Consider the following 17,203-nt stretch of genomic DNA (forward strand, 5'->3'; position numbering starts at 1 on the left):
GAGCCTTCTTCGGGTCCGTAAGAATAACCATAATGTCGTCAGCAAAAGCCATGCAGTGGATCGACGAGCCGCCCACCTCCACCCCTGAGAGATCCGGATGTGATGCCGAAGCCAGATCAATAAAGGCTCCAAAAACAAGATGTATAAAAGTGGGGACAACGGGCAACCCTGCCTAGTCCCCCTCTCCAGTCGAAATACTGAGGAAGGACAGCCATTAACTAGCACCGCTGCCGCCGGGTTGGAATACAAGGTTCGTAAGGCCTGCAGGAAGAACCCCGAGATCCCATATTTAGCCAATAACGGAAAAAGAAAGGCCTATTCGACCCGATCAAATGCCTTCTCCGAGTCAAAACTAATGACCAGAGAAGGAATTTGATGGTAGTCACAATGTGCCATAGCCAACAAAAGTTTGCGTACATTATGACCCGCCTGCCTGCCCGGCACAAAACCGACCTGATCCTCCTGTATCAAGGTGGCCAAATAAGGAGCCAGGCGGTCCGCTAACAATTTGGCCAATATTTTAAAGTCCACATTAATAAGGGAAATAGGGCGGTAGGATTCGACCAGGCTATGGTCCTTTCCTGGCTTAGGCAGAACTGTAATAAGAGTCTGATTTGCCAGCTCGGGAAAGGAGCCATGTTCAATGGCCTGATTAAAATAGCGACAAAGCGGGTCCACAATGTAGCCACTAAGAAGCCTGAAAAATTCACCACTGAACCCATCAGGTCCCGGAGATTTACCCAGGGGAAGCCTCTTCACAACACCTAGAACCTCTTCCCGAGAAATAGGGAGGTTCAAAACCTCACTAGCGGCATCCGGCAAGATGGGTAATGCCAGAGAGTCAAGGAAGACCTCAATCAACTAAGCCTTATCCATGACCTCTGCCGTGTAAAGTGTTTGGTAATATTGAACAAAAAGGGCCTCCGGCTGCGATTGCTGAGTCACAAGCTGTCCCGGAGCAGAGCGCAGTGAAGAGATCAAAGTAGGACCTTTCCACCCCTTAGTCAAATTGGCAAGCATTCGACCAGGCCTATTACCAAACCTATGAAATTTATATTTTGAATAAAATAAAGAATTATGCGCCCGCTCATGCAATAAGGTATTGAAAGCCATCTGGGCAGTATAGAAGTCATGCCGATGTTGTGTGGTGGGAGAACGAATAAACAACTGATGGCTGAGTTTAACCCTCTTTTCCAAATCCAAAATCTTAGAAGCTAAAATCTTACGCTTACGGGAGCTATATTCTATAATGGCCCCCCGCAACACCGCCTTAGCTGTACTCCAAAAAAGGTCCCCATCTTCCACATGCTCCCCATTGAATGAAACAAAATCTCTCCAGGACTTGATCAGAAAGAAGGAAAAATTGGGGTCATGATAAAGAGCTGCAGGAAATCTCCATCTATATCCACCAACCCGATTCCCCCTTCCCCCCCCCCCCCCCAGCAGCAGGTCAAGCCATATCGGAGCATGGTCCGAAATAGCCAAGGCCCCAATAGACGCCCCAGAGACACAGTGAAAAGAAGAATGGGAAAAGAGAGTATAGTCAATCCTAGCAGATGTGTGATGTACCTTAGAAATATGAGTGTAATCATGGTCCCCAGGATGCAGAGTACGCCACAAATCCACCAGATCCAGGGTCTGTATAAAAGACTGCAGTCCATTATCAGATCTAGAGGAAGTGCGTGTAGACCCCCCAGAACAATCCAGACTGGAGTCAAGTACAGAGTTAAAGTCCCCCAAAAGAACCAGGGGATGCAGAGAACTGAGATTGTAAAGGGAGAAGAGTACCCAAAAGCCTTTGAAATAAGAACGCTGTACCACATAGGAGCATAGACAGAGGCTAGGAGTACCCGCTGTTGATGGAGCATACCCTGAACCAGCACATAGCGTCCCTCTGGGTCAGAAATGACCTTAGTCATAGTAAAAGGTACAGACTTATGAATAAGAAGATCCACCCCTGCCTTAGCTTTGGATGAGGAGGCATGATAACACTGACCAACCCATGAACGCTTCAGTTTAGCATGCTCAAGCGCAGAGAGTTTCGTCTCCTGTAAACCAGCAATGTCTGCCTGATGACGGGCCAGACACTGAAGGATCTTTGCTGGAATTTATCCCGGAAACATTCCATGAGACACAGCGAAGTCCCCTCTTAGCTCTCACGGGCCCCTACGGAAAGGATTAGCAAGCAGAATAAAGAAAAACTGCTGCCAGGGCGCCCAGCCCTCACCCCAGCAGACACACCACAAACACTCACTCACCCAAGAATCAAACACATCCACATCCCCCCCCCACAGACCCCCACCCCCAACCTTCCCAACCTCCCCCCCTCCCCCCACCCTTCCCCCCCCTGAATCAAATCACCATCCACTATACCAACATATCGAGGGTGCCTCCATGCCAATAGCACCCCCTCCCCCCCACATATGCAAACCCGGCATACCAGGAACCAAATAAAACAGAACAGTGAAAAAACCAGAAACAGAACAGCAAATGTAGAGGGTAACAGTGGGCAAACCTATGTTCCATGTCCAGGAATGCCCAGGCTAGGAAGGTGCCAGCCTCGTGTCCCCTACAAGTCTCCAGTCACCCCTATGCCACCCGTGGAACAGAAACTCCCAGGCAGTAGGAGAGCAAGATCCGGGAAAATGAAGAACACACAGGCACAGTCTGCCAGGCAATTCAGGCCACGCCATCCGGGGACGGGAACCACTGCAGCAATTGTGCCTGAGCCGCTTCACACGTGTCAAACACATGCGGCTGTCCCTGGTAAAGCACACGAAGCCTGGCCGGGAACTATAGAGTAAAACGAACATCCCTGTCCATCAGCTTCTTGCAAACAGGAGAGAACCCTCTCCTGAGGGACGCCACCTTGACGGAGTAATCTTGGAAAACAAGGATCCTCTGATTCTGGAACGTAAGATCTTTCTTCTTGCGGTAGGATTTCATAATCTGGTCTTTGATGGCAAAGTTAAGCAGGCGCAGGATGACAATGCGCGGTCTGGCAGCACCATCTACCTTCCTACCCAGCCGGTGGGCCCGTTCAATCCGCACAGGGCCCAAAGCAGCTGTATCCAAGAGCTCAGACGAGAGCCACTTCTCCAGGTCAGTAGTCAGAGTAGCATCAGGCACCACTTCAGGTATGCCCACGAGGCGCAAGTTGTTCCGACGTGAACAGTTCTCCAGATAATCAATCTTGTCCGTGCAAGCGGACATCTGGGCGCGCAGCGTAGCTAGCTCACATTGCACTGCGTTCAAAGAGTCCTCCGCTGAGCTCACCCGCTGTTCCACCTCCGTCACTCTGCTGTTAAACGCATGCACTGCCGTGGACAAAGTCGCTAAAGTCTCTGTAACCGTGTCCAATCTCGTGCCCAACCCTGAGACTACTGCCGCTGTGATTTTGGACGCCAGCGGTTCAGTAACAGGGTCTGAGTCCTCGGCCCCACCCGCCATTTTTTCCTCTGCTGATGCCTGGGCCTTCCCACGTGTCCTGTCCTTCTTAGCACTTTTGGTGGACATAACGGCTCCGTTTTTTCGGACAAACTTGTCCATAAAGTGAAGCAAGGTCACTCGCCTCCAAATCGGGTTGCGAATCAAAGCTGGAAATAGTTCAAAAATAAGCAGAGGGAAGGGAGAGCTACAGAGCTCAGGAAAAAACACAGCTTCCCTGCTCACAGCATGGCCACGCCCCCAGCACTGATTTTTTTTAAGTGCCATATATAGAATTTACCTCTAAGGGCACAGCCACTTCTAGAGGTGTAGTTAACTGTTCTATATTATCTACTGCATTAACATTTAACATGTGTTAAAATTACACCCATATTATCTAGAACAGGAGTCTCCAAAGCAGTGGCATACCTAGGGTATGTGGCACCCGGGGTCCATAATTTTTTGACACCTCCCCCCATGTAAAAAAATATTTTTTTGTAATAACCATGAAACTGAATAAATGGTCATAATAGAAACAGGTAGTGAAAATTTTATTTTATTGAACCTCATATATGTAACCATTATTCCAAACATACCATAACATAACATAAATTATGTCTGAATTGTCATGACATCAGAAGTACATATGGAGTAGTTGCAGGTGATGCTTGGGACAGTTCTGATTGTGTTAGTTCGGTTTTATATGTTTTTTGAATAGAATGGGTTTTTATTTCTTTTTTGAAGGTTTTGTAGTTTGTGGTCGAGGTCAAACAGTTGTAGAGTTGGGGGTCGAGTGTTGCTGCTCGAATGGCTAGGAGGTTGTCGAACTGTTTTTTTCTTTTGACGTTTTTGGTTGGAGGGTGTGTGAATGGTGCGTGGATTGAATTAGTTACCCCCCATTCCACACACATTAATTTTCTTCCATTTTTGTTCCCATTATAAAAAACACTGATAAGTTCTCAGAAAAAAAATGCATTAAAATAAGAAGTGGAAAACAAAGGCCCCCTACAGATGAGAACATAACATAAGAATAGCCTAACTGGGTCAGACCAATGGTCCATCATGCCCAGTAACCCATTCTCATGGAAGCCAATCCAGGTCACTAGTACCTGGTCAAAAACCAAAGAGTAGCAACATTCCATGCTACTGATCCAGGACAAGCAGATGTTTCCCCCATGTCTTAATAACAGACTATGGACTTTTCCTCCAGGAATTTGTCCAAAACTTTTCTTAAAACCAGCTACGCTATCTGCTTTTACCATAACTTCTGGCCACTTCATTTTTAAGCTGAGATCTTTCCTTCCAAACAGAGACTTTGCTAGATGTCAAATACAGCACAAGGTAACTTCACACGGACTTAGCTGTGCTGGAAATGTGAATCTCCTCATACACCCACCATATAGTGCAAAAATGTGCAAAGGTCTGTTTTTTTTATTTCGATCACTACATAGACTAATGCCACACAAGCAGCGCTGTTACAAACATATTCTGTAGGTCAGTGCTAAGGTTAACAAAGTTTCCTTCCTTGGACCAGAAGGAGATACTGACAAACCACTGGAAGTGATCCCAAAACATCTACCCAGGAACAGAACCCAAAGACCCACTCAGTGTGTGAACCAGTTGAGTGGAGTGGACTAAACTGGGGGGTGGAAATGGGCCTGGAGTTTGCTCAGCAGAATTTCCAGATCACCTCTTCCTCTCAACACATGACACGTTGCCACCATCACCACTAGGAACACCTCACCTGGTAGGCCAGCAATGCTATAAACTTATAAAGCACATTATTATAATTTTCTTATAAAGCACATATTTTAACTGAAACTCTCTGACATCCTCAGCCTTTCCATTCACAAAAATAGAAGGAAGAAAATTCCCATTATCCTGCTGTCTCATGTCCCCGGCCTATACAATATTATTTCTTCTGCAGACCCTTCAAAATCTGACCAAATCCTCGTTTCACTTGCATTATAAAGTACTGAGGATGCCATCTCTCTCCAATCCCAGGTCTTAAAGTCTAAGACAGTAGTGCAAACTAGTGCTGCCAGATTAAGGAAAAAAAATTTTGATTCGATTCAACCTATTGAATTGGTTTATCGATTCGATTTTCCTGCCCAATTGGGTGTTTTTTCAAACATCCTGGTGGGTTTATTTTATAGCTTTTCACCCCCCTTTGGCTTCTCCTAACCCACACTGGCGCTGTGCTGTAAATAAAATAAAGAAACAAAAAAGGAATTTTCCTCTGTCTGTTTAATCCTAGCTCATGTTTGCGGTCTAACAACCAGCTCTGGCAGGATACACATTTCAAATCTGACATATTGTAATCACAAAACAGAAAATAAAATTAGTTTTTCTACCTTTTGTTGTCTGGTTATTTTTCAAATCTTGTTGGTCCAAGGCTCTGGTTGTCTTCTGATAACTTGCTTGCCAGGGACTCTCCTATCTTTTTCTTTCTCCATCTGCCATCTCTGTCTTCCACATTCCGTTTCCCTTCCCTCCCTCGGATGATCTGGCATCTTTCCTTTTTTTTTGTCTCCCTCCACATATCCACCTTTTCTTAACTACCCTTTCATCCAGCAGCTATCCCTCCTTCCCCACCACCCCAGTGTCCACCATCTCTCCCTTTCTTTTCTCAACTACCCTCCTAACCAGTATTTCTATCCCCCCTCCACACCATTCCCTTGTGTCCAACTTCTCTCCCTTTCTGTTCCTTCCCTCCCTAAAACCCATGTCCATCATCTCTCTCTCTTCCTTCATTTTCAGACCCATTATTTCTTCCACCCAAAATCCGGCATTATGCACATCTCTTTGAACCCCTCCCCCTTCCCTCCGTGTACTTCTACACCAGGGCCCCCCTCCCCCTGAAGGCCTGTCCCCCCTTAAAGGTCTGCATTCTACCCTGAAGGCCTGTCCCCCTCCCTTGAAGGCCTGCCTGCCTGCTCCCCTTGAAGGCCTGCCCCCCTGAAGGCCTGTCCCCCCCTTGAAGGCCTGCACCCCCCCGAGAGGCCTGTCCCCACCCGAAGGCCTGTCCCCACCCTTGAAGGCCTGCCTGCCTGTTCCCCTTGAAGGCCTGCCCCCCTGAAGGCCTGCCCCCCCTTGAAGGCCTGTCCCCCCCTTGAAGGCCTGCACCCCCCCGAAGGCCTGTCCCCACCCTTGAAGGCCTGCCTGCCTGTTCCCCTTAGAAGGCCTGCCCCCCCTGAAGGCCTGCCCCCCCCAAAGGCCTGCACCCCCCTTGAAGGCCTGCCTGCCTGTTCCCCCTTGAAGGGCCTGCCCCCCTGAAGGCCTGTCCCCCCCTTTGAAGGCCTGCACCCCCCCTCGAAGGCCTGCACCCCCCCGAAGGCCTACACCCCCCCTCGAAGGCCTGCCCCCCTGATGTCAGAGGAGGGGCGGGGACGTGGCGGAGGAAACAGCCGAAGCAGGCAAAGATCACTGGCATCGTGATCTTGCTGCAGGCTGTTTCCAGACGCGACACCCGTTGAAGGGGGGGAACCGGACTGGACCGGGAGCACCCCCTCAGGCTTGGCACCCGGGGCAGACCACCCTCCACGGCCCCCCCTTGGATATGCCACTGCTCCAAAGTCCCTCCTTGAGGGCTGAATCCAGTCGGGTTTTCAGGATTTCCCCAATGAATATGCATTGAAAGCAATGCAGTATACATAGATCTCATGCATATTCATTGGGGAAATCCTGAAAACCCGACTGGATTCAGCCCTCAAGGAGGTACTTTTGGAGACCCCTGACCTAGAAAGTGGACTCCTCCTCCCACCCCCCCGCTTTCCCAAACCCTGCTATGAAATTCCATGTTATGAAATTGAATATAGCAGTTGGCACATGCTGTTAACATATCATTAGAAGTTAGCATGTGCTAAAATTCCCCAAACCAATGGGCTGGTTCTGCCACTTGGCAGCCTATGGATCTGGCAACATTTGGGGAGTGGCTAAGCACAGCAGGTGAGCAGCACTTTAATGCTGATGTGAGCGCAGCAAAGGGCCTTTCAGCACATGCCTTCGCTCAAGACCACCGCATCTCACCCCTTATTTTCTGGCCTCATAACTAGAGAATGATACGGTGACAAAATTCATCACCGTTCCCGGCCCCGCGTATAACCACGGGAAATAATCCCATGTCATTTTCTATTATGTATTTCAACCTCGGTCCTTCTACACCAGCATTCTTCAAAGCAAAGCTTGAGGGTCAGTGGTTGTGCTCAATTATACTCTGATTCTTCCCTCTCTCCTTAAGGAATGACATGAAGAATGGTTTCCCGCGGTTATTCCGCGGGTACGGGAACGGTGATGAATTTTGTTACCGTGTCATTCTCTACTCATAACACATGTACATATATTATTACTCAGACAGTTTTTAAAACAGATCTAGCTCCAAATGTCTAAAATAAGCTCTGGACTTTTTGTTAAAAGTTTGATTATCACCGCAGGACACCCAAGTTCTAAGACCGCCCTAAGCCCACCCAAAACATGCCTCTAACGCCACCCCACCGTCCTTAAGATTTAGATACACTGGAGACAAAACAATCAGAAAGACATTTAGAAAGTCAGTTTTGAAAATATCCACTTGGACGCCTTTGACTAGTAAGAAGTCCAAGTGCCAGTTTATGCATTCTAATGGATGTCCTATCATTTTTGAAAATGATCCCCTTGATCTTCTACAATTGTTGGGTTGATATTATATCACGGTATGTGTTCTCCAGTATGTGATTAAGTTAATTAAATGAAGGAAAGAATCTCAGAATTGCCACTCCAAGGATTAATAATTGTAATATCCAATAAGGAATTGTGGCATGGGTATCTTTCATTGATCCAAAACCTTCATGTGTTAAAGGTGACTTCCTTAGTCAATTTAATAAATTTAATCTTTACTTCTCAAACATTTAAGTTAATCTTTTCTTTTATGAAATTTTTGAAAAACTTGTGCAAATAGCATCATAGAAAACGCAATTTATCTCTCCAACCAATATTAGCGGTTGATACTTCAAAATAATGCTCAATATGAGATTATAAGCAAAAAGCACTTATCTTTCAGCTTTAGCTTTGTGTCAACCGGCATTATACAAACTTCAGCTCAAGCCCCATTTAGTGTGTCCGAAGGGAACTCATTTTGCCGCTAACACACAGCTTCTTCAGGGTTTATACATCGGGCTATAGCTGGAAATAAAGGAGTGATATTAAGATTTTGTTCCCAAAATTACAACAGTTAAAGGAAAAAGATAACGTACTTACTCTTAGTGTTAACATACCAAACACTGTGACACAAAAGTGCATTGAAAAAATGGCGCTTCTAATTGCCTGAACGCTGCGCATGTGTACTTGATTAAATAACCTTCTTGCATTTTCATTGGTTAAAAAGATCCCTCATTGATCTTACAGCAGAGCCCCTTTGTCAATGAACAATTATCTATATATTTTCAGAATTTATGCATCTTTGTTTATGTTTAAATTTCTTGATATACCACCTTTCTGTGGTACAATGAAAGTGGTTCCTATATCGGATAGAGGTACATTTTCTGTCCTTAGTGGGCTTACCATCTTTTTGTACCTTGTGCAATGGATAATATTTGGTAGGGATCTTCACAGAGATGGTTTATTTGGCCATTTTGCCAATTTTTCAGGCATTATTTTGGTTCAATTTGCACATTCTTTTAAAAAAAAATTATTTATAACTTTTCATACAAATTTTGCAAGAATAGATCTTGCTTCATGAAGCGCAAAGAGAAGGAAAACAATTTAAAGAAATTAAGAAAACAAATCCTTACAATATAATCAAATCTTTACCCCTTTCATAGACCACAATATTGGGGAGTGGTCAATAACTTATTTAGGAGAAAAATTAGGTATTAATCTTTTGGAAAAAAACTTCATATGAGAAACAATTGCGATTATTTATAATCAATCCTTAATTGACATCTAGGAAACTCTTTCAAATGGTCTGGAGAAAAAAAGGTATATTTAATTCCCAAGTACTTAACCAGGCATTTACATGGATACGCTAGAAGTAACATAGCACCCAATTTTATTGTCTCCTGACATAAAGAAAGAAAATCTTTTCTTCGTTCTTGAGTAGTTTTAGAAATCATCTGGGTATATCCAAATTTTTTTGATCCCCAAATAATTTTTGAGAATTCTTAAAATATAGTCTCAAGATCATATTAACATCCTGCTCAAAAACAGAAGACACCAAAAGAGTGGCTCTTTCAATATCAGCTGTTAATGTTTGTTCCAAAAGAGCAGGCACATTTTCAAAATCAATCTATTATCTCTTCCGTTCTTTATGAGGAATCTTTCTATTTGGTAAGTAATAGATCTTGTTAATTGGAGGAATATTATTTGGGGAAAATTTCAAATTCTCAATCAAATATCTCTTAAAGAAATCAATAGGCAAAACACCTGGGGGCAATGGAAAATTCGGAGCCAAAGATTTAACCGGCAATTAAAATTTTCCATTTGTTTCAACTTTCTATGTATTAAGGTATTATCCTAAAATTATTGCTAATTTGAATTGCTGTAACTGTTGTATATCTTCCTGAGTTTGCCTGGCTTGGTCTGAAAAATCCGTTTTCATTGAAATCTACAGTTTTAGTTAAAGTATCGAGTTTAGAAGTAATTTTTGATACCTCTTAGATTTTGTTTCTGTTGAAGGAGCAGCCAGATGTTGTTTAGGGAGACCTCTGTGGGACGGGTGTAAATCCCGTTTCTATAGTTGTAATCATCAGCTATTCTGCCCGCTGACACTGTGCCCTCCACTGGGAGACCCCCATGCATCCAACTTCCGGGATCGCATGTCTCCTGCTCTAGTGCCCTAGCCGTGGATGGACACAGAGGGCTAAAAGAGATGCCACAGGAGATAAGAATGTCTCGAAGCTTGAAAGGGAAGAAGGCTCTCCCAAACCTCTCCCCAAAGCTGGGTCATCTGATCCCTCCGGGATGTTGCACAACTGCTGGCAAAACCATGAAAAAAGCAATCAACAGTCTGCTGAACTGGGGTGGAGAAAAGGGCCAGCGAAGAGTATAGATTTAATCACCCCCTTCCTCTTTGATGTGGCATATTAACAATGCTGAAACCGCACAGCACATGCAAACAAGTAGGAAGAGTCAATAGAGGAAACCAGTGACCCGTTGGATCTTCCTGCGTCTCGCTAATGGCTTTTCATACCTCCGCCATCTTGTCCATACATTCATTTTAATACAAATTTGTTTAATGAACACTGAAACTTTTCATTATTAACTGACTTAGGCCCCTTTCATCAAAACCTTGGTAGAGGTTTTTACCACGGGCCAACGAAATTATGCTCCGATGATCCAAGGAAGTAATATGAGCATCACAGCATTTACCTTGCCAGACCGCAGTAAAACTCTCAACCACAGTTTGATAAAAGGGGGCATAAGGAGCTTTTTACAAAGCCATGCTAAAAAGTGGGCTGTGTTGTTTACTAGAACATGAGTTTCTTGTACGCTGAGGCTATTTTTTAATGCAACCCTAAAATGGCTGCAATTTAGGTTTTCCCCATTAATGCCTTTTGCTCAAATTTGAAAATTAGCACATGGCCATTTAAAGCATGAGCCTTTACTGCCACCTATCTTATAGAGTGTAAGGGCTCCCACACTATTCTGCGCTAATTGGTCAGTACACACCAATGTCCATGTACCCATTAATGCAGGGCATGCCCTACTCTCTACCCCACACATGCCCCCAGTACTAAAAAAAGTATTAGCCATAGATTATTGTATTATGTTATCTGCTGTTATGTACTTGCAAACTCTGCCCACATTCCTCCAAATTCTCCCCTGTATATATATCTTCTGCCAAAATACTGTACGTTCAATCATGTCAGGGTAAATATTTGGAAATACAGGCTGGTGTGTAAGAACACAAAACAGTTTATAAAATTATTCTTTGCAGCCTTTTTTTCCAGCATGCCCCATCCCAACTCAGATCATGCATGAGATAGATATCCAAGTGAATATTATTTATATCAGATAGCTATTGTGAAAAACATACTTAACAACTGTGAAAACTTCAGAGGAAATGCAGTATCCTTAGGCCTAGCAACTTCAAAAATAAAAGCAATGGCTCAGAAACTAAACCCAGATCCTCTGTGTGGCAGAAGAATTACATACTGAACTATGCTGGCATCTACTTTTCTGGCAGAATTTTGCATGCACAAACGCTGGTGCTGCTGTCTATAAATATTTTGCATTCATGGCAATTTTGAAAGAAAGAGTATATATGTACTTATCCCTTTTGAGAAAGGTGCAAAGTCCTGCCAGGTGCAATATATACGTGAACACCTGGAAGCATTTGAAAATTATTCCCCCCAAAATGAACATGGCCAAGGAAAGTCAAATAGAGGGTTAGTATCAGATTATAATCTTGAATTTATGCTGCAAAACTCCTCCCACTTTGTCCTATGGTATATAAGATTACACACGCTTGATTTGGACACATTTTACTTCCAAAAATGTAAGACTATCTGAAACTCTGCTTGTTCTGAGTGCTCCCCATAAATAACTGCCTGAACATATTTGTGAAAGTCTGTGAATGGCCTTCCTCCATTTATTTATTTATAAATTTCTATACTGCACAATCCAAACTTCTTGGCGGTTCACAAGAAAAACATACATAATAAATAAGCATAGATAAAACCTAACATACTGCCTCTTTTACAAAGACGCGCTTGCTGCTGCCGTGCGGCAACCAGCCCCGAAGCCTTTAAATTTTCTATGGGCTTCTGGGCGTTAGCGCAGGGCAGTCGCTAGCACGGCTTTGTAACGAGGCCCATAGTATTCTGCTCTGAAGTTTCCTTTCTATATTGGAGGGACCATAATCGAAGGAACATCTAAGTCCGTTTTTCATCACAAGTTGTCAAAGTAAAAAAAACGTATTTTTGAAAATACGTCCAACAAAATTACTATTTACTCAATCCAAAATTAAATTCCCAAATACTTTGAGATCCAGATGTTCCTGAGTGAGAAACTATTTAAAGGAAAAAGAGAAATTCCAAATATTACAAATTAGGCGGTCAGATATGAGAATGGACCAGAGTAAATTTATGCATTGAGATTTTCTTAATCCCCTTCAAGGCCCCTCCTGGAGAGAAAATCCTGTCAGCTGCGAAGGTTCAAAGAAAATATAATTGCAAGATTTATACCTTTACAATGCATTTACAAGGATAATCGTAAAAGAAATGATGCTCCCATTGCCGCAAACCCAGGCTTAAGAAGCAAAAAATTCCTTCCTTCGTTCTTACTGGGATTCCCTTGTCACATCCGGAAATATTTGAACTTTACATCCAAGACAATTCTTTATGTCTGATTCTTAAAATAAAGCTGTAATATCCAATTTTTTAATCTGGTTGATAAAACCACCGTAGCCAATAGGGTAGCGGAATAGCTACCTCCCTCATTGAAGATAGTTCCAATAATAATGTTATGTCCAATTTGTTCACCCTGACCTTGTTGTTCTGGTGGACGCTGTTCTTCACGAATTTTTTGATGTTGGCAAATAATATATTTTGGAAATATATTTAAATAGTTTCCTCACTCAGGACACTCTTGGATCTCAAATTTTTGGGGACTTTAATTTTGATTGAGTAAATAGTAATTTTGTTAATATAAATGTTACTTCATCTGTTTTATGTTATGTTGACTTAATCATACTCTGTACAAGAAGTTTATTCTTGATAATATATTCAAAATAAATAAAGAATTAAAAAAAAAAAAAAAAAAAAAATACCGTCCAAATTTTTTTTTTTCATTTTGAAAATCCATCTACAGTAAAGGTCCTACCGATCTGATCATCCAAGTTGCTAAATCGTCCATCTTCTATACCACATTTTCGTCCAACTTTTCATCCAAGTCAAAAATGCCTAGAACAAGCCCTGTTGGATGTGGGAGGGTCTGCAAAATGATGGACCTGAACACCCAGACATGGCACCCTAAATAGTGGGGTACCTTACAGGGTACTGCTGTGAACTTCACAAAAGGGTGCCATGTCTTCATTTCACTACAGCTCCCTTATAGGTTATGGTGAGCCCCCCCAAACCACCCTTCCAGAATCCCCCTAGACCCACTTATCTACCACCCCAATAGCCCATATGGCTGCAGGAGCCACTTATATGCCAGTACAAAAGGTTTTTGGGGGCGTATAGGGGAGTGCACATGTTATCAATATCAATGCAGTGATTACAGGGGCTTATGGGCATGAGGTCCTCCTCTCCATGGGTCCCTAAACCACCCCCAAGATGGGCTTAAAAATGGCTCTGTGCAGCATGACTACGGCTTTCCTTTGCCAGGCTTCCAGGTGATGATGTTCTGGAGGCACAATTTTCAAGTTGTGATTAATATTTTTTATGGGGGGGTCGGGTGATCCACTGGGGTAGTGTGTTGGGGTCTGTTATTATGTGTTTACAGTGCTTATCTGGTCACTTTAGGTGTATTTTTGTGACCTTACACCATGTTTTAAATGGTCTAAGTCACAACATCCAAGTTTTGTTAATCCTGTGCTGTATAAATTTTGGTTATACATGCAGTACGACTAAGTCTAAGCCTGCCCAAGTCCCGCCCCAAATATCGCCCATTGACACTCCTCCTGACACGCCCTGTTTAGCTATGGTCGTTCAGACCGGCACTATGAAGGCCTAGGTCGTTTATAAATAAGTCCAAATCTCAATTTTATTATCAGCACTTGGACGTTTTTTTCTTTCGATTATGAGCCCCATAATATATAGATCTTCACACAATTTGAATTTGCGCGTGCATCTTGCTAAGTGCTATTCTATAAAGATCCATGCATATATCTTTGCATGCAACATAAAATGGAGAGTGGCTAAAGAACAGCATGGGTGGGTCAGGGGCTGTAGACCAGGTTTCAGTCTGGTGTTAGTCCTCACACCCAAAGTTTGACATGGAAATTCAGCTCTAAGTGCTATTCTATAAATGACACACAACTAGGAGCACCTTTTATAGAACCGTTCTGTGAATGGATTTGGACATCATTTATGTCTGCATTTTCTAATTTCTCTGCAGATCAATCCCCAACCTCTTGTTCTTGTGGAATGAGCTGTGGCTCTTGGAATATTCTGAATGAATTGACATGCTAATTGTCAGTGCAACAACATAGACTGGACAACTGCCCGATGCTGCAAAATATCCAGCATAAACCTGGGCACATGATCACAGGATCCCAAACTTCCTATTGATCCCTTTGTCTAACTGGCATGTGAATGTTCCAAGTGATATGATTTGCTGTGACATTTCTAATGTGCTTTTTTTTTATGCCTGGTGTAAGAAGGTCACCTTACAAAAAAATTGAGAAAAAGAACTACAGAATAAAGCTATAGGCATCTGGTCTTCTTTATCAAAAGATATATCTTAAACACGCTTTATTTATATATATAAAGCAATGGACCTTAAAATTTTTAGAATACCAAAGTTATTTTCAAATTAAGGTTAACATGAAAATGCCTGAGATGTAGGAATAGAAACTGATTTGTAACTCAGTTCAAACTAGAGGCAACTAAATTTTGGGTTCGGTATTGGGTTTCAAGTCAACCCCAAATCCATATTCGGCCTGGTTTCAGTTTCAGCTATCCCATAGGTCTCCCCTAAACATAAGAAGTTACCCTCCCTCTCTCTCCTCTCAAACAGAAGGAACCCCCTTTCTGTCCCTCCCTTTTCTCCTGAACAGAAGCCCCCTTCCTTGACCTACCCAAAGGCACCCCCCCCCCCCGAGCATAGTATACAACCACTATTGGTCTAGTGGCTAGTCAGGGCAGGAGTGATCCCCAATAACTCCTGACAATGCTATCTCTGCTGTCAAAATGGCTGTTGCAAGTCAATGCAGCTATTTTGAGATTGGAGAGCCATTATTGACCTCTGTCATGTGACTGGATATTGTTCTGCCCCTAACTAGCCACACAATAAGTGGGAGTGGGGGCTGGTTCTTCTGTTCAAGGGAAATGAGCTACCTCTGTTTATGTGGGGAGAGGTAAAGGGGAGCGGGGCTTCTTCAGTTTGAGGAGAAGGGACTCCTCTTTAGGGTAGGGGAGGGAATGAATGGGGGCTGTTCCCATTCAGGGTCAGGGCAAGTCCAACCCTAGTAGGCAACTGAGGCTATAATTCCAGACAAAATCATGCCGCAAATTTTGGCCACAGCTCTGGTTTTGGCCGAAACTGAAAAAATTGGTTTAATTTGCCCTCTAGTTCAAAACTTCCATCTTATAGAGGTAACTCAATATGCCTAAACAAATAAACTTTTCCACAGTCAGGCTTCTGATGGGGAATATAGAAACTTTCAAAATTCTATGAATAAAAATGTGCAGGAACAACATAATGATTTTAATGTCTTTCTATTATTCTTAAAATTTTCATAAATCCATTCCCAGGAAGTAATTATGCACTACTAGGTGAAGCTTTATCACATTTACTTGAACTTTTACTTTGGGGAATAGATAGTAGGTGTATGCAAGCAAAATAAAAAAAAATCATTTTGTTAAGTTTCCTATGATGTTTGCAGTTCTTTTTTCATTTTTGTTTTATAAATTTTGGTTTCAAGGTAATTTTGTTAATTAAAAAGTGGCCTCAGCTGCTGTCCCAAATGAACAAATTTTTTTTTAAAAAAAGTTTGTGGTAAACCACCTCAATCTTTTTGTTCAACACTCATACCTCCAATGACAACTCATCCCTTTAAGAGCACTTCCTCCCACCATTGACCCCCCCCATACCTCCCCCACCCACCCCCGCCGAACCATCATTAGGCAATGTATCATCCCCCACTAAAGAGGCAGTTGATCCCCCTGGCATTTACTGAGGATATCAGTAGTATAATGTTACATTTCTTAGGTAAATTTTCTGGTGATGTTTCAAAGTTGCTGACTGCTTTAACTGGGAGTTTATAGCTATCTGATAGTATGAATACTGGGAAAAGATGACTCAGGTCTGGAAGTGACCTCAGGGAAATCTAGCCTTCTATGGAAGCAGGATCTCTTTCACTCCTTAACATAGTAACCGGAATGGTCCATCAAGTGATACTCATTTAAAAAATACACAATTTGATTAACTTGTCTCTTCTTTGATATTTCTGGGCCGTAGACTGTAAAGTCTGGTATTGTCCTAATCTAATCTAATCTAAACCTTAAGTTTATATACCGCATCATCTCCATGAGAATGGAGCTCGACACGGTTTACAAGAACTTAAAATAGTGGGTAGAGAAGAAGAAAAAGGATTACATGAACTAATGTGTAGAAGTGGGGAGAGAAAGGGGGGAAGGATAGAGCTACAATTTGCTGAAAAGCCAGGTTTTCAGTTGTTTGCGGAATAACTGAAGGGAGCTCAGGTTCCGGAACGGGGTCCTAGGTTCCAATGCTGAAGTTGCTGTCCAAGCTCACTCCAACCTATCCAACCATCCTATTTGTTTGCAAGATATTCTACTGAAAAGTCTGGCCAGCAACATCCTCATGTTCCATATCAGTGGAGTTCACATTGATGCCTACCCTAGCCCCATCCTACACCCTAATCACCATATATGGGACACAGACCGTGCAGGTCTGTCCAATACCAGCCTTAATTCTTTAATTTACATCCTTCGTTTTCTAAATAGAGATCCTCTATTTTTATCCCATGCTTTCTTGAATTCCATTACCGTTTTCCTCTCCACCACTTCCCTCAGGAGGGCATTCCAGGCATCTACCACCCTCTCCATTTTGATAGAAAAATATTAGATGGTTATCAGATTATGTTAATCATTCAAAGTCAAACCTAACTAAT

The 17,203-nt window shown here is 42.9% G+C and overlaps 1 pseudogene; it reads left to right on the plus strand.

Moving 5' to 3' along the window:
• Positions 1-15,900, plus strand: part of LOC117366474 — a 36,577-nt pseudogene extending 20,677 nt beyond the window's left edge.
• Positions 15,901-17,203: the final 1,303 nt, after the last annotated feature.

This window comes from Geotrypetes seraphini, chromosome 9 (genome assembly GCF_902459505.1).
Source record: "Geotrypetes seraphini chromosome 9, aGeoSer1.1, whole genome shotgun sequence".
NCBI lineage: Eukaryota > Metazoa > Chordata > Amphibia > Gymnophiona > Dermophiidae > Geotrypetes > Geotrypetes seraphini.